The following is a 24,701-nucleotide window of genomic DNA, read 5'->3' on the forward strand; positions in this document are numbered from 1 at the left end:
AATAAGTAATACCTCCGTTTTATCTGAATTTAATAGCAGAAAATTACACGTCATCCAGTATTTTATATCTTTAACACACTCTGTCAATTTAGATAATTTAGTGTTTTCATCTGGTCGTGATGAAATATATAGTTGAGTGTCATCAGCATAACAGTGGAAATTAATTCCATGTTTTCTTATAATATTACCAAGTGGCAGCATATATATTGAGAATAGCAGAGGGCCTAACACAGATCCCTGCGGCACTCCATAGTTTACTGGAGTTATCTTCGATTTTTCCCCATTTAAACAGACAAAATGGTAACGGTCTGATAAGTACGATCTAAACCAGCTTAATGCCTGTCCATGAACACCAGTGTAGTCGATCTAAGAGTATTTTGTGATCTATAGTGTCGAACGCAGCGCTAAGATCGAGTAAAACTAGTATTGAGATACAGCCTTGGTCAGAAGCTAGAAGTAAATCATTTGTAATTTTAATGTTTAATTTTAAGTTTCTGTGCTATGATGCGGCCTGAATCCTGACTGAAATTTTTCATAGATATAATTTTCTTGCAAGAAAGAGCACAATTGAGCGGACACAGTCTGTAATTTGCTAGGTTATTATGATCTAATTGTAATTCTAGATCAATGCATTCTTGCCGAATAAAAATATTCTTTGTTTTCTTTTTTGAATGGCATTGAATCTTTACTTTATTTTGCCTTTTTTTTTACTTGTATTTAACTTGTTTATACAAGTAAAAAAAAAAAAAAAACAATTCTTAATATCTCATGCAATGCTGCTTCTCAAGTAAATGTATCTTGATTTAAGGATTTTTAGCTGGAAAATGAGTTTAAAAAATGTAAATCGGGTGAAGGGGTGTGTGCTTGTTTGTGTGGGAATCTGTACAGTAGGGAACGCTAAGCTGAAAGAACGTGGCTAAAAGTCTCCAACACCAATCAGTATGAGGGGGAATTACGCACAGATGCCAGACTCGGAGTGCAGTTCTGCCCTTCTGGTAACCCCACGGCTCTGCCAAGAGCAGCTATAGGTCACCGTGTTCCAGCCAGAGACCTGGACTCAGGAGGAGAGAGACGCCGAGACACTGCAGTCCCCTACTCACCCGTTTAACCACCTGCCAACTCCAACACAGCTGCTGCATGACCAAACAAGAACTCACATTATTAGGTTCTTCAAAGAAAGCATCAACAGGGCCTGAAGGCAATAACAACACATGCATCACCATTTTGCTTTCGATAAACCTTCCTCCCCGCTGTTCTCCTCCGTGGGCTACCTTTGAGGAGCAAACTCAATGACGTGTGACCAGAGATGATGTGAGACAGATTCTACAGTCAGCCCTCGGACATGGAGCGGGATTGTACCTATGGATTTTGTATTTTTCCCAGAGGAAAATGTATTGCAACTCAATGCAAAAAATTATTATTTCTTAATCAGTATTTTGTCTTGTTTTCCAGTTAAAACATCTAAGCAGGCTTTTAGAGTTTAATAAATCATTAAAGGCATGGTTTCAGAAAATACATCTGTAATAGATGTATTTTCATGAGTAATTGTGTCTTGTTTTCCAGTTAAAATAAACGTTTTAAAATTGAATAAGACAAATTAAGACTTGTTTTCTGATAATATAACTTAAATTGAGTTTACTTTTCTTTTCTATTCTTTTATTTCTTATTTTAAGTATAAATCTAAAAAGTTTACACATACAAAAGTAACAATTAAATTCTCTGAAAACAAGTCTTATTAACGACAAGTTTGCAGATCAATTTAATTTATCTTGTTTTAAGGGGGTTTTAGTGGAATTGAAGACAAAAATGCCGATTGAGAAAAGTTTCTTTTTCAGAAGCTCAAAGGTTGTACTTTCATACTGGTGCTCAGGAGAGGTAACTGAGTTCATTAAGTACCAGCTGTCTCAGATGTTGCTCCAGGAGAGCATACAGTAGCTTAGATCATATGGTTTTGGAAGTTTCTTACGATAAATGTTTGAGTTCATACTGAAGCATGTAACTTTTAATTGCATATAGGCATGTCTCAATGCGAATCTGATCCCAATTTAATTTAAAGGAGTCACATGAGGTGCACACAAATGTATAGACTATATTACGTAATATAATATGTCATCTAATATAATATATTATAGGCTAATATAATAAATGTATATAATATAATATAATTTATAATATAATATATAATAAATTACTATAATATAATATAATATAATAATTTGTAACTCGCTTTGGATAATAGCTTCTGCAAAATGAATAAATGTTAATATAAAATACAATATATTACATTTCAAAATACATTTTAAAAACCATCTGCATGCAAATCATGCCAGAAATTGATTGAGTTTGATTCTTTTGTTTCACTGTTGTTAAACTACATGTACATTCCATTGTTCTTGAAACCCAGATCTAACCTGTCCACCATGTGAAGACGCATAATGAGACGAGACCTGAATCATGTGATCACCCCAGCATGTTGGGCGTCCCCAGAGCCTTTGATTATAGCGCGCGGAGAGACAGACAGGACTAATTGCTGCATATCCAGCCCCCTGTGCTGCGCTCGTGCTGAGCTGTTCAATGCCACCCTGCACTAGTGCATTTCGGGATATCATTTCCACTAACTCCTACCCCTCCCCAATCCCATGACCGGAGGGTGATTTTAATAATACAACACAGGCTGGTCAAAGAGATCAAAAATCTCAACGAGGGTGGACAGATGCCATACCGCACATCCTACTACTACATCTCAGACCCCGTCCTCGTTCGCCCCGCCTACTCCAGAACCATGATTGTCATGGAAATGATCCAGATGCGACCCTCACACCCTCGTCACGGCCATTAGCCGGTCGCGGGCCCTCGGAGAAGGAACCCTGGTGATTTGAGCGCCATTAAACTTGAACCAAAGCCATTGAACTTTGACCACCCATCGTCCTGGTCCCATCACAAGTCATTTGTATGTAATTAGGGATGGTTGTGTTTGTCCAGGCTGGTCTGCACCACTAACTATTGGATACCCATTTAGTATCACATATAGTATACAGTATATATAAGACTTTGACTTCAGCAAAAGACAAAATTTAAAGGGAAAGTTCATGTACTTATGTGCTCACCCTCATGTGCTTCCAAACCAGAGACTTTTTCTTTATTTCAAGAACGTTTCAGCTGTTTTTGTCCATAGAAAGAGTCAAAAACAACATTGGACCAAAAAGAGATTTTTCTAAATAAATTATTTTGTATATCTCAGAAGAATGAATGTCATACAGGTTTGGAACGGCATGAGATAAATTGGGACTGTAGAATGTTTTAGCTGTCTGCTTTTAGCTGGTTAACCAACAACGCCGTACCTGATTAGCCGAACGAGATCTGACGGCCTTTGCAAAACCGAAGGCGCTTCGCAGTATTTCTCGTGGTGTAATGTTCTCTTCTGTTCACTTCAGATGATTAATGCACTGACTTGTTTAGCCTGGCCGCAGTCTCGTGCTGAAAGGAACATCAATAAACATTTCCAGTGATCGATTGGCAGCATTTTCATGCAGATTACACAGTGAAATGTTAATCCATGTGTGTTGTGTATGATTGATCTCTAACGGAGGCATGACACCCACCTCTCATCTCTGAAGGCCTAAAATGTCCAATTTTGGACAGGCATTTATGTCACTGGTATGATGCTAGTCAAGTTGGTGGACCTGCTCAGCATGGCAAACCATGAGCAAGGTCTCGATATTTCTCTTTCGCCTTTTTACTGGCTCTTTCTTTCGCACTCCCCCTCCCTCCTGCTCTTCTCCTGGTGAGAGAAGTACTGTGAAGCAGTTGTGCTCGTCACAGGCGAGTGGCTGCATTGTCTCTTCCTCTATTACCATTCATCTCACTGCAATCCTCTCTGCTCTGCCCAAAACACAGCTTAGTGCTGTCCCCTCCACCACGGCAGGGGGGCTACGCAAAGTGAGTCTCAGCCTCTTGAGCCTCGTCGAGCTTGAATAAGCATGGATAAGCCGAAGAGGCAGGCCGTGGACCACCTGGAGCAGCGCACTGCGCATACACTCGCTGATGGAGACTGGCTGGGGAAGGTGGATACGGTGTGTGGCTTACATGACAGCGTCAGACCAAGTTTATACTCTGAACCTTGGTGGACAGGCACCTCAGAGGGCAACCAGCCCTTCAGAATGGCCAGATGGGCACTTTTGTCGGGCCGGATTGGGTATTTTCGGCACGAATTCCTGGTCTTCTTGTGAATATGATTCATTGGTGCAAAAGAAAAAAAGGAATCTTTAGTAATGGCCACTTTTCATGATCCAGTTAATTCCTGATGGATTAAATCAAAACCAATGCATTGTACATTCATTCCATGCAACAAATTTAAAATGAGTAGCTGCATTTACATGGACACTTATAATCGGATTGACAGCTCAATCGGACTAAAAAACCTTCATGTAAACACCTTAATCGATCCGATTGAGATCGATCCGAATGAAATTTCGATCGGATTGAAAGGGGTGGTTTATCCCTTTTGTAATCCGATCGAGAGAACATGTAAACACTTGATCGGATTGAAAACCGAAACTGAAAGGACTGCGCATGTGCAATGACGTTAACTAGCGCAATGACGTATGACGCGCGGAACGAGCTGTTCTTCCTGTTGAATAAAGTGTCATATTAATAAGTTTCCCGTCATTCTAAAATTCTCATTTCACTCGCGCGTCTGTGAAGTGAAGCAGGACAACGTCCCACCAGTCCTTGTTTTGGATTCTCATCCACAGACGACTGGTTTTGACCGCGGGGAGGGGCATTTTTACTGCATGATCAATAAGCAGCACGGCAAAACGGTTAATATGCTCTAAATTATGACCAGAGACGAATTAATATTACGTCTGCTTTTTAAAACAAATAAAGAACCAATAGAGGAGAATATTTATGCGCAAAAAGCGGGAAACTCTGTATATTCGTGCAGTGTGCGCATGTCAAAACATCAGATCCGATTTGAAACTTGTGACATATAAACGCGCACATCAACCCGATTACTTTATTTATCAATCATGTAAACATTGACGCTAATTTCTGTAAAAATATCAAGAGATGCAATATATGAACATTCATATAAAACTATAGATAGATTTTAAACTACCGTTATACATAGTTACACACATTTATAGTGTATAAAATGGCAATATATATTTGTATTATATATAAATATATATTACTCGACCATTACTACATATAAACACTACACATTATTTAAATTTTTTTTTACATTTATACTTCAATAAGTCTTTATAATTTGAACATTTTTGCTTTGCATGTAAATACTGGGTGTAAAAAAAAAAAAACCTGATAAAGAAAACTATTTTTAGGGCTTTTTTTGTGGACAATGACAAAAAAGAAAACCAGGCGAATCATTGCAAACCCACAATCCTCTTCCACTGACCTATAATCTCATTCTCAAAACCTTGGAAGTGAGGTTAAACATCATGGAATGGGTTAGCAGCACAACGCAGCCCCGGTCAGTGTGAAAATAGATAAACAGTGTATTCAGATCAGTGACCAGTAGCATTGGTACCCCATAAATCCAGAATGTGTCTTGCTGGGCAAATGCATTGGGAGTGATGAGCTGTATGATTTAGTGCCGCCCGCGCTGCTCTCTCTGTCTGTTTGAGCAGCGCACACAGACGCAGAGCTCTTTTCATAAGCCCGGCCGGATGACATGATTCATGGCTCTAGTCCCAGCTGTTCCAGGAGCAGCACAGGCCAGCCACTGCTGGGTTTGCTGGTTTATTCATGCTGTCTGGCGTAGTAATGACAACCTGCAAACACCAAAACACTAGATCAAAACCTTCCTGACTGAATGTACGTTTTAACAGTTTACAGATTGATAGGGTTCGACATGGAATTGAATTAGGACCTATCTGTTCGGAAAGCCCTGCATGACTAATTGCTTGTCGTGTGGCCAGGTTTTAAATGTCACGAATCCACACCTGTGCCATACAAGAATACACTGGTTTAGTTGGTATAGTGTGTCACATGGTTGAGCATATTGTGTATAATACTACAAGTTTGACCAAAGATGATACCACCATACCAAGCATCCAAAACAACATATGTGATGGTTATTTCAACAGAGATGTTGGGTGGTTATATAGTGTTTGAAATCAAATGAGCCAACAGCCAAAAGATATTCTGGTCCCATTAGTCAATGGCTTTTGATTCATAGTCTATGGGACTTTTCAACCTGATCTCATGGTATATGGTATGTTACGAGGTGGTAATTTCGTATGAATTTACACGATGTGAATTGTACAAAAAGCATGATTGTTTGAAAAAAGTAAGCATGAAGGTCTGCCAATAAACATACCCGTCACTGGGGTGTAAGCAGATCGTATGAAAACGTTCCAATGAGATCATACAATTTAGCCACAAAACGTAAAATAGTTACAAATTGGCATGAGATTGTGTTGAACTTTTCAACTGTTTTATAATCCATCAGATGAAAATCACAATACTGACCACACTACTCACTGAGTAATAATACACATTTCCTCAACAAAGTGCACAATATGATGGATTATTATTTAAGTCTGTAATGTAAATGGTTTAAAGTATGAGCAATAGTAATGAGCAAACGGTACTAATAGAGTTTTTCTTCTTTTTTTTGTGGATTACAATAACTGGTTTGAACCATTAGATATCATTTCATTACACACCCTAACACTATGTAACTCCCTTTCTGTGGATCTACTGTACTGCCATAACAGATGAATAATTTCTCAAGAGTGGATCTCTCAGGCACAGAGCTGTGTGAGAACCCTTTGTTAACCTCTGTAAATGGTATCTTGTCTACATAATTCACCATTCTATTGGGTTTCGTCTGTAAGTAGAAAACTGTGTCAACTGTGTCAAGACCGTCAAAGCAAGGGGGAAGATCGTTTTATTAGCCTATAAGACTTCCTAACCTCATTTAAAGATCTCCTGAGACATGTGAGTCCAACCGAGCCCCTACAAATTCTCTCAGTGTATGTTCACAGAAAAATAAAGGAACAAAATTTAAAGCAACAGTTTGTTAAAAAAATGCAATTCTGTCATTACTCACATTCATGTTGTTCCAAATCTGTTTGATTTTCTTCTGTAGAGCACAAAACAAGAAACTCTAAATAATGTACAGTACTGCTATAGCTTTTTTCCCCAATGCAGTTAAAGTGAGTGGGAATTTACAGTAATGATGCAAAAGCATCATAAAATGCTCCATATGACTTGTGCACTATAGTTCAAGTTGATAGAACTGCAGAACCGGTTCGGTCCAATTCCTGAACAAATCAGAGGGACCCGTTTTGTGAATTGATCAATTGATCTCAATCATAAGAATGAATTGTGCACAGATCAGACATACCTTTCTCACCATCACTCATAAATGCATCTAAGACTAAAGGAAAGTTTTAAGATTAGTGAATAACAACCTAAATTGTGTTTAATTTTCTCACAAATAGGTATCACATGACTTGGAATATAGTGCACGAGTCATAAATATTACTTTTGCATCCTTATAAAAGTGCCAATTCATTGTAACTGCATGGAAAAGAGTGTTCTCATCATGTTCTGCAAAGGGGAAAAACAAGTTGAGGTTTTAAATGAAGCTGAGTAAATGATGACAAATGATTCATTTTAGTGAGCTTAACTGTAGAACAACATCTTTACACGTTTATATTATAAACATCATTCTATTTCTTGTCAAAATGAATGCATTTCTTGAAAAACCTTACAAAAATATTGAAAAGATGCTCGTTGCACTTGTCCTGTTGTCTTCAGCTGAGTCACAGGAGAGTTTCAAAGACATTGATTGGTCGCTTGATCTCCATTCCTCCTTTGTTTAATAAAAGGATCACGTCACTTTTGTTCCTAAGAGGTTGAAGTAACACAGAGGTCATAATCAGGGTTGGCGGTCCGCAATGAAGCTCCCCATAAAAATATTCATATTCACAGCTTTATGTTACTCATTAGCTCTTGCCAGCAGTCAAGGGTAACCCCTCACCGCTATATAAAACCTGCCTCTCCCAATCCTGGCATGCCTACAACAAACAAACAATAGAAAAAAAAGTGACTCCATCCATAAATTAAAACAACAACAATACCGAATGCCTGCTGGGATGCAAAGAAGTGATTGGCACACACTTAGGTAATTTTGTATTAGAGATCTCCATTTACATACCACCAAGCAGTTGCATATTAATGTCAATGAATTATAAAGCTGCGATTTGAACTACATTAGTAAATCACCCGTTTAATAGCTTGAAAATGTATCGCTATTTAGAGTCAGAGCTGGAATAGGTCATCTCAAACATATACGACATTCCATTACCACGGTTTGAATATTGATATATTCCTTTATCTATCTATCTATCTATCTATCTATCTATCTATCTATCTATCTATCTATCTATCTATCTATCTATCATCCATCTTACCTATTTAAGTGCTGCCCATCCAATCATCCATCAACTTACCTAACTGCCTATCTATCTATCTATCTATCTATCTATCTATCTATCTATCTATCTATCTATCTATCTATCTATATATCTATCTATCATCCATCTTACCTATTTAAGTGCTGCCCATCCAATCATCCATCAACTTACCTAACTGCCTATCTATCTATCTATCTATCTATCTATCTATCTATCTATCTATCTATCTATCTATCTATCTATCTATCTATCGTACCTATTTAAGTGCCTGCCCATCCATCCATCCATCCATCCATCCATCCATCCATCCATCCATCAACTTAACTAAAATGTCTGGCTATCTATCTATCATCCATTCATCTTACATATTTAAGTGCTTGCCCATCCATCCATCCATCAACTTACCTAACTGTCTGCCTATCTATCTATTCCTCCATCCATCCATCCATCCATCCATCCATCATCTATCTATCTATCTATCTCATCCATCCATCCATCATCTATCTATCTATCTATCTATCTATCTATCTATCTATCTATCTATCTATCTCATCCATCCATCCATCCATCCATCTTACCTATTTAAGTGCCTGCCCATCCATCCATCCATCCATCCATCCATCCATCCATCCATCAACTTACCTAACTGTCTGCCTATCTATCTATTCCTCCATCCTTCCATCCATCCATCATCTATCTATCTATCTATCTATCTATCTATCTATCTATCTATCTCATCCATCCATCCATCCATCTTACCTATTTAAGTGCCTGCCCATCCATCCATCCATCCATCCATCCATCCATCCATCCATCCATCCATCCATCCATCCATCAACTTACCTAACTGTCTGCCTATCTATCTATCTATTCCTCCATCCATCCATCCATCCATCCATTTAAAAACTTTTTTTCAACTTTTATTCAAGGCTTTGACAACATCAAAGTTTGTCTCCCTGAACTGTCCTTTTCTACTTGAATTCTGAACGAGTTTTTAATATGTGTCTTTAGCTATCAAAAAGAGTTGAGTCCTCTAAGCTCAGTTTAACACGTTTACCTCATTTAAATTTTTACCCAGAAAGTCTGCAGACTCTGTATGGCTCTACTGCTGCAGTCACTGTTCATCATGCACCATAGGTCACAGTGTTTTTGTTTTTTTTAACTCCAACACTCCAAAAGGAAATATGTGTTTTATGCAAATTACATATTATAAAAGAGACAAAACCTTTGCATTCTCAATGCTTTAAAAATACATAGTGTCTTTTATGCTGGAAAGGTATTCTGTGGTCTGAAAAACCCACAGGGGCCGCATTTACACAACCCCGCTCTTCAATACGGTGACCTCTCTCACTATTGTCTGTGAGAACAAACAATAGGCCTGGAGTCCCCTGCACACACTACCCATAAATCACTGAAACACTGAACGCAGACTGAGCCTGAGACCCAGACGGAGCCAAAGAACTATGGATACAAGACTGCCATCTATTGTTAGAGAGGAGAACATTGGCTGAAACTAGGTATGAAGGTTACTTTTCAATTGCTAAGAAAATGTGCATGAGTCTGCACTTCTACAGTAAAGTCGGACTTTATTTTCCAGCTCCACTGAAGCCAAAGAAGCTTCAGTAATATTGTCAGAGCAAAGCACAGCCAAAACTCACAGCAAAACCAGTTTTAATACAAAACCAGTAATATAATAGAGCAGGAGGTCTGTGGAACTACAAGAGTGTTGCATTTAACACTGTCACACCTAAACACATGCTTGCAAACATCAGGCTGACTGTTTACAAAGCTTTGTGAGGTTTCTGCTACTTGTTTTTGGCCTTTTACCGCTTACGTGTGAAGGAAAGTATAGAGAGGTCAGAAAAAGAAAGTGTTATGAGCTGGATTCAAACTTGCATTGACCACACAAGTGTCATAGCACAATATTTCAGACACTGCATACTTACGTTGATCATTTATACTTCAATGTTAATGATTCCAAAAATAGATTTTTTTTTTTTTAAGTCCCAACCTGTCAATGTTTGTGTCATATTTTATCCAAAAACCATTAAGAAAAAAAGCCGACCATTAACATTTTTGCATTGTGATATTTTTATGCTAATTATGTAGTTCTCCCCCAAAATTCCCATTCGATTTGGGCATTACAGCAGTGCTAATTATTTAACATTACAGTAATGAAAACTTTGGGGGGAAATGTTAATAATTGACTTTTTATCCTTTTCATTTTGTGCTGAAATGTTCTTTCTTGACAGGTTTCAACAGTTAATGTTCTAGTATATGGGGCGACACGCTGAAAAGCAAATATGCTCTAACTTTCTTTAACATAGATCAACTCTCTTGTTTTAGAGGGAGGAAAAGATACCAAAATAAGGAAACAGAATAGAGTAAGGTACGTTGTTGCTCGAATCGGGAAGGGCTGGGCCATGCTGGCAAGTTGAACAAAGATTATTGTTTTTATGTAAATATTTCCCATTTGTAAGAGAGCTCTAATTCAAGTTGTTCAGAGCATGACATAATAAAACAAAACAAACCATGAATTATTTGTGACTGTGCGCCTGTGTGGGCGAAAAAAAGAAATGATGTAACAAACAATGGAGCTCCTGAAAGCTTTTATTTGGGAGGGATGAATCCCTGTCAGCTGTGACAGTATGGAGGAGTGAATCTGTCATTCACCTCAATGACAGCGTTCCCCAGACAGCGGCTTTCATCTGTGACGGTGTCACGGTTCGAGCTTTCATTCAGGTCTGCCGCGCTAAACAAGTAAACAGAGCGCATGACCAGGCGACAGGGAATGATCTAGAAAACCAGGGTGCATGTTACCTGTTGCCTTCCATGGAACAAAGAAAGTCGTGTGGGTTTTGCACGACACGAGGGTGAGCAAATGAAGGATAAACATGGAATTCTGGGTAGAACCGCAACAGAATGAGAGCGGTCTGTACGCCAGCTCATTGTGAGGAACAAATCCAAGCCATATTTGATAGGGGCCTGAATCACTGGACCCCCCACTGGTCTTACAGGAAGTGGTATGATAAAAATAATGAGTCTGGAAGCTGCTAGCAGGGATAATTACGCGGCAAAGAAAGGGAGATGACAATGCAGCTCGCCGCATTAAAGCCGCGATAAGAGGACGGCCTAATCCACAGGACTATGGAGGGATTAAGGTTGTGAGCTCCTCGTCTGGTCTCGAGATGAGAAGGTTAACCGGTCTGTCCTTTTCCACAGTCTTCTCTCTTCTCTGTCTCAATGTTCTCCAGCTCTGTAATTCCATTAGAAGGAGGTCAATCTCTTTATCCCGGGGAGCAATGGAGAAGGGGAATGCCACGCGGTTTACGAGGAGTATCCACGGACGTCGCTTTCGCTGAGTAATCTGATGAAAGAGGTGATAAAACACACTTGAACAGCCGATCAATTTTTCGCAGTTCACCCTGGCTAATGCATGTGAGCGACGGCTGTCCATGCATACAAATTAGATATTCGTTATATTAATTACATATTCAAGAAGACAGAAAGACACGAATCTATGACATGCAGTGGCCTAAAAAAGTACAGTACATGCTTGATACCACCAACTTCTGCCCCATGTAGTTGTCTGACTAAGCAAAATGGCTACCGTTAGCACTGTTGCAGGATGAACGATGCTATGTAGTGTCAGCATTAGTTTTGTCTCTGAAATCCTTTGCGAAACATCATGTATGAACGTTAATACAGTTCGTTTAATGATAAATGAATGTTTATCATTAACTATGTACAGTATTGCCGTGTTTGCATGACATGTAAATAACTTCATACACTAAAAATAAACAGTTGGTAATAAAGTACATTTTAAAATGGCTTTGAAGTGTTTAAATGTTTTAATCTAATGCAATGACATTCATACAGAGCCCCGCACGTGACATGCAAACAATAATATATACAGTAAAATGTGATCAGTGTCTTATACTCACCAAGGCTACATTTATTTGATCAAAAATACAGTAAAAACAACTGTTTTCTATTGTAATATATTTTAAAATGTCATTTATTTCTGTGATGGCAAAGCTGATTACTCCAGTCTTCAGTGTCACATGATCCTTCAGAAATTATTCTAATATGTTGATTTGCTGCTAAGGAAACATTTCTTATTATTATTATTATTAATGTTGAAACCGGCTGCCTGCTATTTTTATGGAAACCGTGATACATTTTTTTCAGGATGATCAATAGAAAGTTAAAAAGAACAGCATTTATTTGAAATAGTAATCTTTTGTAACATTATCAATGTATTTACCATCACTTTTGATCATTTGAATGCAACATTACTGAATAAAAGTATTCATTTCTTTCAAATAAATAAAAACGTCTTAATGACCCCAAACTTTTGAACCATAGTCTATCCAAATGTGCATGCTGATGTATACTGTACTTTTTTAGGCCACTGCATGTCATAGATTCATGTCTTTCTGTGTTCTTGAATATGTAATTAATATAACGAATATCTAATTTGTATGCATGGACAGCCGTCGCTCACATGCATTAGCCAGGGTGAACTGCGAAAAATTGATCGGCTGTTCAAGTTTTATCACCTCTTTCATCAGATTACTCAGAGAAAGCGACGTCCGTGGATACTCTTCGTAAACCGCGTGGCATTCCCCTGTGCATGTTATCTGTTTACAGTTGTTCTACATGGCTCATACGATTTTTTTTTCTGAAATCTGAGACATATTTGAGCACATCTTGTTTCAATGTTTAGACATAGACAAGCAAACTCAACAGCCTCTCCCCTCCACTTGAAACGCATTCAAAATTGAAATCTATCACACATGGACACATTGCCTTGTCTCCCATGACTGAAACAGCTCTTCATATGAAATCCTCAGTGAAATGTTTTCCATTAGCTAATTTAATAAGGTCCCTTTGGAGTGTAAAGTACTCTCAACGAAACACAATGCTTCCTGGCACAGCTAAAAAGTGTTTTAATAGTCAGAGTGATAGTTTTGGAAATATTAGGCATTCATGATCAGACATTTCACACTGTTAATGTATAAAGTATTTGAATAAACAAGGATTTCTGATAATAAAACACAAAACTTAGTGCTGCTACTAAAGTCCCCTTAGAATAGTACAGTAATAAAAAGCTCCAAAAAGCACCATAAAAGTATAAGATTTTATTTTTTTTGTTATAGAAGAATGAAAGTCATACTGGTTTGTAACGAGTATATAAGAGTATATGAGTAAATGATAATGACAGAGCTTTCATTTTAGGATGTAATATTCCTTTAGGGGCTCAAACGTATAAGATTGAGGTGCTTTATCATGGGGCGGCTTCATGGTTTGGATGACAGCCTTTTAATTTGCACCGCCTGTAATCATAACTGGCTTGAGTTTATCGTCAAGTAATGACCTACACGATGGCCTTGATAGATAATGTGATTCATTCATTCTCTGCTTCCATCCTCTACTACAGATTAACACAGAGAAAAGGCACAGAGGAGATGAGATTATGATGAATAGATGAGATGAGAAAGACAGAATTTGATGGGGTCCTCAGTCCACCGAGAGTAGGTGTGACTAGGAATACGCATAGCCCAGGCTCAGGCAGTGGGCCGGACACACATACGCACACACACAGATAAATGACAGAGGTACTTCACATGAGAGCCTACTGCTGTTGAAGTACCAGGTGAAGCATGTGTAACTGAGCTGTACGCCAGCACCCAGAAACAGACTAAAAAAAGGTATGAAGAGAAAGGATGGGGTATATAAAACATCACGGACTGAACAAATCAGAAGATGAGAATGAATATATATATATATATATATATAAACACTCCGGGTGCTGCCAAAACAGGTCCGACTCGCCATGGAATGGACTCTTCAAGACCCCCGAAGGTGACATCAAGACATTAGCAGCAGATCCTTCAAGTCCTGTAGGATATGAGGTGGAGCCACCGTGGATCGAACTTATTGGTCCAGCACATCCCACAGATGCTCAATTGGTTTGAGATCTTGGGAATTTTCAACATCTTCAACTCTTCATCATGTTCCTCAAACCATTCCTGAACAATGTGTGCATTATCCTGCTAAAAGAGGCCACTTCCACTAGGAAACACCATTGTCATGAAGGGGTGTACCTCAAATTTCCATCCACATGAATGCCTTGATCCAGGGTTTCCCAGCAGAACATTGCCCAGAGCATCACACTCCCTCCACCGGCTTGTCATCGTCCCACAGCGCCTCCTGGTGCCATCACTTCCCCGGGTAAACGGCGCACATGTACACGGCCATCCACGTGATGTAAAAGAAAACAGGACTAGAACTAAGACGGACCAGGCGACCTTCTTCCACTGTTCCGTGGTCCAGTTCCGACGCTCACGTGCCCATTGTAGGCGCTTCCACCGGTGGACAGGGGTAATATGAAAGCTTATATTTTACTGTAATTAATTAACTGAATTATTTGCATAAACAACAGACATTGAGAAATTCAAGTCATCCAGATGACATCTGCGGCTTACAAACACGTCATATTGTTTGTTAGCATAAGCATGTCTGTGCGTGCGAGCATACTGAAATCAAATTTCCGAATTATTAGAGGCAGTTAACCAATGAAACAGCAGCTGTCTGGAAACTGATCTGCCCTAACACATCTCCTCACTGACCTGCACACAGCAACGAACGACCTGTCAGAACATTGCTAATCATTCTGCTCCATTTAACCAGAATATTTGGCCCTGAACTAACAGTCCACAGTCCTCTGATTGGGCATGATGTTATTAAAAATGTACAGGAAATGAAATCAGTGAGCCGTACATGTCGAACCAATAGGTCACATGTTGTCACAAGTTTCAGTCTCTTGTGAAATGGCAATGTTTAATTTATTATACATTTAAAACATAAGACAATGAGGTCACACTCATCACCTGTATCTGACAACTAGAGTTGTGGTACAAGTTTGAGTCTGGCCTGCAACATATTCTGTTCTCCCTATAATCTCCTAAATATAAATAAGAAAAATTGCATACAATTTAATAAAAAAAATTAAAAAATAATATGGAATAATTGAAAACAAACAAACATTTGCATTAGAAATAAATGAATAAGCTCAGTTTTCCTCGACTTGTCTGATATCTTTAATGAATTTTTACTTGTGTCAGTTAAAATTACCATTTTCGTGAAGTGTATTTAGCACTGTTGAAAAGTTTTGGGTGAGTAAAGAAGTTTTTTTTTTATATATATAAAGAAGTTAATACTTTTATTCATCAAGGATGCATTCAATTAATCAAAAGTGAAAGTCCATTTTATAAAATACATTTATAATGTCATAAAAGATATCTATTTCAAATAAATGCTTTTCTTTTTATATTCATCAAAGAATCCTGAAAAAAGCACTGTTAATAATAACATTGATTATAATCAAAAATTATATATATTTCTTGAGCACCAAATAAACATAGAATGATTTCTGAAGGGTCATGTGACACTGAAGACTGGAGTAATTATGCTGAAAATTCAGCTTTGCCATCACAGGAATACATTATTTCAAAATATATTAAAATAGAAAAGTTATTTTAAATTGTTTAATTGACTTTAATTGAATTTAATTGACTCAATTAAAAAACATAAAGATTAATTCAGAAGGCAACATGATTTTTTTCTGCGTACCTTATAGAATAGCTTCCACATCATAGATTTCACTTTGATATGATACTGTCTGTAGGCAGCTCACTAGGCTATGGAAAAGTATCTTTCAAAATATGAATATCTACACTAAGGAAGATACATATTGACTGGAGTCTTCAAAGGTATCAAACGAGGGTTGCCACAGATTCAACATTTCCGTGCATTCATTACTCAAGTGATGTTCGAAGTAAACTACATCTGTGGAACAGCATGTTGATGCTGGTTGTCTAGATATCTAGCCTCAAGGCCTTTAGAAAACCCCTACAGGCGATTTTCTGTCTCTGCACAGCAAGACGGCTCTGACAGATGTTTTCATTCATGTGAAGAGTTACCAGGATGTGCCGGGTCATTTTCCAGCAACTCTCGAGCGTTTGAAATGAGCTTTCCCAGTGCATGGATACACAGCCTCAAGCTGTTATAATACCAGTGCAAGGAACACTGGATTTCTAGTTGTCCTGCAGTGACTTTCAAGACATATCCAGCCTTACATGTAAAAAATGAACTCTTGAGTCAGTATAAACCAAGCTGTGCTAATATCTCTTTGAGTTTAAAGTGCAGTGTTTATTTATCTTCGATTAGTTCTACCAGATTGCAGAAACAAATTCGTCATTGACAAAAGATAATAACAGTAATAAAAAAAAAAAATCGAATAACACAGTCTTCCATTGTGTCTAATTACTGAGCTTTTGATGGTTTCCTCAGAGTTTTGACAGTTTTATTAACAATGTCTGTCTTAAATTTTCAATAGATATAGACCAGCTAGAAACACATTTACCTCACCTGCTCTTTAAAAACAGTGTTTCCTCACTCACATGCCGTTCCAAACCTGTGATTTTTTCTTCTGTGAAAAAAAAACAAACAAATTAAAATAAATATAAAAGTATTTATCTTAAAAATTCAAATATTAAATAAATGTCATCAAATTCTCCAGTGAAACAATAACAGATACAATAAATAAATAATGTATTAATGTTAAAAAAATATTTTAATATTTTATTTAAATTACATTTTTATCTTTCATATATATATATATATTATATATATATATATATATATATATATATTATATATATATATATATATATAGGCTATATATTTCATTAGGTTTCATTAGTTAATTAATTAATGTATTAACTAACATGAACTAACAATGAACAAAACATTTGTTACAGTATTTTTTTTATCTTTGTTAACGTTAGTTAATAAAAATACAGTCGTTCATTGTTTGTTAGTTCACAGTGCATTAACTAATGTTAACAAACACAACTTTTGATTTTACAGTTTTTCTCAATTGCTAAAACGCATTTTCTGAAAACATTAAACACAAAACCTCATCTTCAAGCACTATTTACAAAACCTCTGACTCCTCTTGTCAGTTCTCGAAAGATATCTACGGACTGAGAGACTTACCCGTGACACCTTACTGTACCATCAAAAAGTTCATTTGTGACATACTGTATGACTGCACTTGATAAAAGGAAATAAAAATAAAAGTAAAAAAAACCATAATAGTTCTCAGGGAGAAGTAAATTTGTAATCTCAAAACAAATTTCATATTTTTCCGTCATTGTCTTTTGATGAACGAAAACATGTTCTATCATAGTAGCTCAAAATTGATCAGAAATTACTACTCTGCTTTGCTCTTTGCAATTTTATTTTTGTTCTTCCTCCTCCTTGTACCCCTATTTTTACAGTACTGTACCCTGCATCTCACAAACTTGTCCTTTGTCTCTGTGATACTGTAATTCTTGTTCTTTGTTGATATGAACCTGCAACCAGTCAAAATCTATTGAGCAGTCAGTACTGTTAACAAATGGAAAGCACAATGTTCAGGCCATACAATTTGTTCATTGTACAGTATACAGCCTACAATGCACTGTTCTACAGTGTACAATACTAAAAGGGACAAAAATCAAAGGAGTAAAGATGTGATCAGTGTGCTTCTTTTTGTCTTTGGGCTGGGTCAGGCCAGGCCAGAGCACTTCGTCGACATCACAAGCAATATTGTCCCTCCTCCTTTCTTGCCCTCCTCCCCCTCTTCCTCTTTCTTGCCCTCCTCCTCCTCTTCCTCCTCGTCGCCCACCTCGCATATGCACTCGTCCTCGTCCTCTCACATTGTTTCTTCTATCCATTCTCAGACTTTCTCCTTCCCACGTTTTCTCTGTGAACTGGCTTATATTGGTTGTGTCACATCTTTTGAAACAGGTTAAATCAATTTTGAGTGTTTGTGTTCAATCAATGACGTGTGTTCTCTATTTGTATTTGATTGTTGCCACTTGTGTTTACCAGTATGGATGACTTGTGCATTAGAGTGCAGAATGTGTTTTGAGAATGAGAATGTGTATAGAGAGGTTTGCTGAAAAGTCTAAGTGAGATCTGCAAATTGTGTTTTACCATGTGAAATGGTTTAAGGTATTGACAACAGACTGCACAATTAGCTAAATGAGTTCAGGCATCTGAGAACTTTGTTCAGCCAATGGGTTTTAGTGTTTTAGAGAAAAACTGTAACAGTAAATGTTCAAATTAATTTTAGATTAATAAATGCTGTAGAAGTATCATGGCCACGTCAAGCTACTCCACAGACAAATACGGGCCCCTTACCCCGTTCCTTGCTCGGGCCCTGAGGCTTCAGCCCCACCTAGTCCTATAATGCGGCCCAGCCCAGTCACCATCATAGCCAACACAGCTGCTAGAATTACTCCCAGGTTTGTGGTGGTCACGGAAGTGTCCATTAGGTAATATCCCTGGATTGGACATTTGGACAACAGGCTTAGATATTTGATGTGGTCTGGCTGTGAGCCTGTGATTTCCACATTATGCGGTGGGGTTTATGCCTGACCAAACCAACCAAGGTGGTTTTGTGGGTTTGTAGAGAGCTGTAGCCCATCTGTCAGACTATTTTGTGAAGTACTTATAAGGGCTTCAGCGGAGGTTTGGTAATGGTCTAGCTGGCATTCCTCCCACTCTTTTCATTAAGGATAAGATGTTTGTTTTGCCCAGTTTGATTACAAACTGAGTTTCCAAATCCAGCTGCTTGTTTTGCTTATGAAATATGGTCTGACAAAATGAATAGATGTTGTGTGATGGAAATTCAATCTTTTTTCCCCAGTTATCAAGAATTGTTTTAATGCATTTGACTCACAGAAACACAAACTGATAACAGAAGTGTTGGAAAGCCAGGGATGGATTGTGGGCTATTGGATCCAGTTCCTACGGGTTTCAGAATGCCAAGGGCCTCCAGTGCAATCTGACCACCACTCTAAATTACAAATATAGAATTAAATCAATTGCATAGAAGAAACTGTGGGCTGTAACAGTATGAAAGGAAAACACAAAAGAAACTATTCGAGAGACCCACCAGGTCGCGTTGACTCCCTGTCATCCGAGGTCTTCCATTAAGCCTTCACGGTTCCACTTGAAATTAGTGGAGTGAGGTGGGTGTGGATGGCACAGGAAGGGAGGCCCAGTTTAAACGGGACGCAGTGGAGAAGAATGGGCTCTGTCAGCCCACAGCACGCTTTAATTAGGGTCTATTGTCGGCCGTGTTCCCCCGGTGAGGAGACTCTGAAACGAAACAAGCAGAAAATGGGTTCAGGCAGTTGAAAGAGGCTGAGTAAAAGAGGAGCTGACTGTGTGGTGCTCAAACGGATCTCTTCGCCGCGCAAGGGCTAAGTACACATTTCAGGTGGAATCAAGCACCTACCTGAGATTTCATGGGTTGTTTCCGTCAGGTCGAATCACGCGCGGCGTGTAAGCGCTTAACGTGAGGCCAGAGTTTGTGAGTGTATCAAACATCTGTAGAGCACTTCAAATGCTGGCTGCTCCTAGAAACAAGCAATGCAGTGGGACAAGACAGTCAACATAAGAGTGAAAGATTGCACTAAAACCTCAGGAGAAAATCTGGTATATATTTTGTCTTCTCTCAGAAGAAAAGAAAATATTGATTCCTCTCAAGATGTGATTAAAAATATCAGACCTGGCATAAAACATGAATAAATAACCCTTCAAGTGTTGAACTAGGATAAAGAATCAGATCTAGAGGGAGTATCGATCACTTCCTTGTCACAATGAAAGATAAATACGTTGTATAATTAAAGATAACAAGAGAGATTTCTCAGTTTTAAACGCTGCCAATCATAGCAGGTTACCGCCACTCTCGACGCATCCGAATTCATGGCGGAAATCGACGTCGCTTCGTTTTTTCGCTAAGGTAAACACGAGAAGTGTATGGAAAGGTGGTAAAGAAAGGGGATTGGGGTAGGTGTTCATTAAAACCACTTCCTGAGGCATTTGAGAAGAAGTGCGACAGCGTGTCTTGTGCTGAATAGCACGCGCCTGTACGACAGCACGCGCTGTAATTGGGTATGACACGGGATCAATGCGGACACGTCAGGATGCAAAGATGTCATTTTCTAACCTGATGCTTTCAAGCACGTCTCCGCCGTTACTCAGGTGCCAGTTGCTGTGGAAACACAGTTCTTCTTCTCTTTTTTTTATGTATTTTTATTAAGATGCAGCAGAGAGCATTGAAGCTTTTTCCCTCACAGCAGCGGCGGATTTCTTATTAAAAGATACAAGACGTGCAGTCACGCTAATTGAAACCTGCCTGTCAAACGTCCTATTACTTCGGGTGCTATAGGATGTCAGCGTGGGACTGAATTCATTGCTTTCATAAAGTTCATAATTAAAGTTTCTAAGTTTAATTCTGTAGTTCTACAAGCTGTATAAACTAGCAAATATCTCAATCTATGTATAGTCTTATTTTATTCTTTATCTTCATCTCGCCTTTAGGCCTAATCCTCCACACATTTGTTATGGCAAATTTATAGTTTCTCTTCATTTGTAATGGCAAAATGGTTGGTTTGAGATTTTATCGATAGTTTGCCAAAATTTGTAAGTTCTGTTGTGCAGAAAATTATTCTGTGACGTTTTGTTAGGATATAGCCTAAACGAACTACACCACCACCATTATGCTTCTGACAACTCTTTTGATCTTTATTCAAAAAGTTTGAGTTAGAATATAGTCAGCAAGAGCTGATGTTTAATGTCCCAGACAGCCTCTGTAGTCTCATTTAGCAAGCATCCTTTTCAAGACACATAAACGTTTAAATAACACAAGTGGGGTATTACCAATGTTTAGGTGTTTTTTTTCATGTATAATAAAATGTCATTAAATTGCAGTCAACATAAATGCAATAAATGCTAGAAAACAGTTTGAAAAATGAGTTACCATTGGTAAGGGTGAACTTCACTGAGCTTCCACATTCTGATCCTCAAAGATGGGTTGCGGTGACTCAATTCCTGGTATATGGAAAGCTTACTTTTCACGATCCAAGGAATTCCAGATAAAACTTCCAAATATTCTGTTTCCCTCAGAAATGTCACATTCCAAACATAAAATGGGATGTGAACGCCATGTTGACCTTAAGTGTCTTGATCATGGTCATAATGCTGACAAATTAAGGACTTAAGGGTTTGAATCCACAACCGTTCAGCTGCCAATGCACTATAGGCTCTTCTAAATTATTACAAGCCACCACAATGTATGACCATTGACTCACCTGAGCTCTTACCCAACAGCACATGGTTGAAAATCCTCCACACCTGAGAACTGAAGAACCTTGAATGGTCACAGCAGTTAATAATCAATTCCACAAGCATTAAAAAAACCATGAGGAAGTTTAGCAGAGCAAATAAAGCCACTGTAGCATGGTGATGAAGGCAATAAGAGGGGCATTAGAAGCAAAGCCCACTTAACAGACCCATCTGACGGGACCGCTCGGATTTCATTGGAACAGGCAGGCACTGAAACTACCAACCTGTGACTTATTGCTTTGGGAACTAAAATGAGGCTCTTAGAGATGTAATCCAAACATATGAGTATCTAAAATGCTAAGTTAATTTAGAACGAGAGCTGCAGTTGTCAGCGATGCTTTATGGGGTACTAGTCAATATGCCGACAACAGTTAATGCCTTTATGGTGAAATAACAGCCACTGAGCTTGATTTTTAACAGCAAAATACCATCTTAGCAATCAGTACCACATATCAAATATTATTCTAGAGCAGTATTTACACTGCAACGTTTGAACGTTATAGCTTCTGCTATAACACCTAATCGACAGCTGACAAAAAAATGAGTTTCTCATAACAACAGCAACATTTCATGCGGCATTTCATTTACCAAAGTCGCATCCGAACTGCTGATACTTGGGCTGGAAGTGGGGCAGAGCCGGTATTAGTACAGGTTATACTCTGTATTGCATCTTTACAGAAATTTGGGTGGTGGCACAGAGCTTGTTTAAACTAAGCAGCAAACTATGTATCTCAGATTTTTATCTCAGACAGATTTTTTCCCCTTATGCACATTACGTATAAACTTGACTACATTATGAATATGTCTACATTATATACAGAGAGGTTTTCACATTTATATTTGTCACTAAACTCACTAAATACTGAATAAACACAGGAAACGAATGCATTTTAATTATTTAAAAAGTCAGTGCACCTCATAAAGTTATTCAATACTTTACTATTTACTTGAAAACAAAACATAATGTTACTTATAACTTTTTACTACCAAAAGGCAGGCAGTTATTACTGCAGGCAGTTATAAAAAAATAATAAAAAAACATAACAAATGCAACTCTCTGAGGTCATGATAAAGAAAACAGTAAATGCAGTAAAAAGTCTGAGGCCGCATTGAAAATGCTTTTATTTTTCATTTTCATTTAAAACTTTTCACCAGCATAACTATTTGAATGAAAATAGAAAAACAGACATGAAAACATGAAAATCAGAATGCCTTCTTTTTAATGTCAAAGATGAACATTAAACCCACTAAAATGAATGTGGTTCCTGATGGTTTTCACACCTAATTCTTCACCTTTATTCTTTTGCAGTTAACATGCATCTTTTCTTCTCAACCTGTTTTTTGTGACCCTGCTGACCCAATGAGCATTTCTTGCCCAATGGTCATGCCTTAAATGCAATTTCTATAGTATTCCATCTTTCTCATAGGCATTTACAGGTGCAGTTAGTGAGTTCTGACAAACCTACCCAAATAGATCACACCCCTATCTTGATAGCTCCGCCCCCAAACCAACACGCTATGCAGCACCAGCATCCCCATCATGAGTGGATACGCCGATTGGCTACAATGTGTTTTGGCACTCGGTCCGATCCACTTTCAACATCGTTTCTTAGAAATCGCTAAATAATTTCTTACTTTTCAGTGTGGATTGAATCTCTTTTTGGGCAATTTTACCTGTAAAAGAAAACCTGCTTAATAATCTGAATTTAAGACATTTTTCACTTCCAGCTCTCATTAACAATTATATATCATTTATAAATGAGAAAATACAAAATTAATAGTTATTAAGATTGATATGACTTGGAATTGGTCAAATGTGCTTGGAAAAACATCAGAATATTGACTTGCATAATAATTATGCACAGACTGTGTGTGTCTGTGTGTGTGTAAATATATATATATATATATATATATGTGTATGTATGTATAGCCTGTATTCCTCAAAGAGAATACAATATCCTCAACTAGCAAATATACATATAATATATAAATACATATATTTGAGTGCGAACACCTACCTTCAATATTAAAATGTTCTTATTTTTTTTATTTAAATTAGATTTTGAATCCCACTTTCAATGTGGTCTCAGACTTCTGGAACATACTGTTAGTAATAAGAGGAAATCTAGCAACAAAAGTCCAAGAATCTCTTGCTAGTCCTGAATAAGAGTCGTGTCAAAAGTTGCCCTTCAATTCGGTTGAAAAACTAAAAGCCTGGCAACTGTAACCGGCTGACAGTGTGAGACCCGTCCCCCCTCTTCCAAATCCGCACAGCCTCAGCAGGGCTCCTGTGGGGGTATATTACGGCATTGTATGCCACAAGATCTCTCACTCTCACAGAAAGGAGACGAGTGAAAAGCAATAAAAAGGGACGGAAGAGAGCGAGGGCTGTTCCTCTCTAATTACTCTCATCTTTGCACAGTGAGGGGATCTAATAAAAGAGGAAGGGTGTCATGGTATTTGAAGATAAATGTCAGCTGTGAGTGCGTGTGCGAGTGTGAGAGTGTATGGTAATGTAATGTCAGCTAGGTGTGTTTATATATTTCTCTAAATCCGTGTTGTGCTGTGGCTCCAGTGCAGGGAGCCCATGTGCGTCAGCGCAGGTCGAGCCCTGGAGGAGGGAGAGCGGCACGGCAACAGCGCGCACAACATGATGGTAATAACAGCACGCTCGAAAACCTCAGCCAGGCGCTGTTTGCCCAAAGGGGGCGGCTGTTAGCACAATTCAAATGTCAGGGGCACGTGCTCGGGAAGGACAGAGATTGAGCTGGGAGAGAGAGTGGATCAACAGAGACTATGGGATGGACACTGAGGGAGAATCCGAGGATTGAAATGGTATTCTTTTAGCTAGCACTGACAAAGGCAGCGTGTTCACTTGGTGATTAAATATGCTCAGTGCTGTTGCATATTTCAATGCAAATTCTATTTTGTGTGATTTCAGAATTTTTTTCTTAATGTATATATATATATATATATATATATATATACAGTGCTATGCAT

At 38.2% G+C, this 24,701-nt stretch overlaps 1 long non-coding RNA gene across 1 annotated transcript; it reads right to left on the reverse strand.

Moving 5' to 3' along the window:
- Window positions 1–19,232: 19,232 nt before the first annotated feature.
- On the reverse strand, window positions 19,233–20,081 carry LOC311301872. Its single transcript, XR_014629519.1, has 3 exons — window positions 19,810–20,081; window positions 19,465–19,670; window positions 19,233–19,365 (listed from the first exon to the last, which is right to left on the reverse strand). It is a non-coding gene; the product is annotated as an uncharacterized lncRNA (long non-coding RNA).
- Between the last annotated feature and the right edge of the window lie 4,620 nt (window positions 20,082–24,701).

The sequence above is a fragment of the Rutilus rutilus genome, assembly GCF_951802725.1.
Source record: "Rutilus rutilus genome assembly, chromosome: 13".
Lineage (NCBI taxonomy): Eukaryota > Metazoa > Chordata > Actinopteri > Cypriniformes > Leuciscidae > Rutilus > Rutilus rutilus.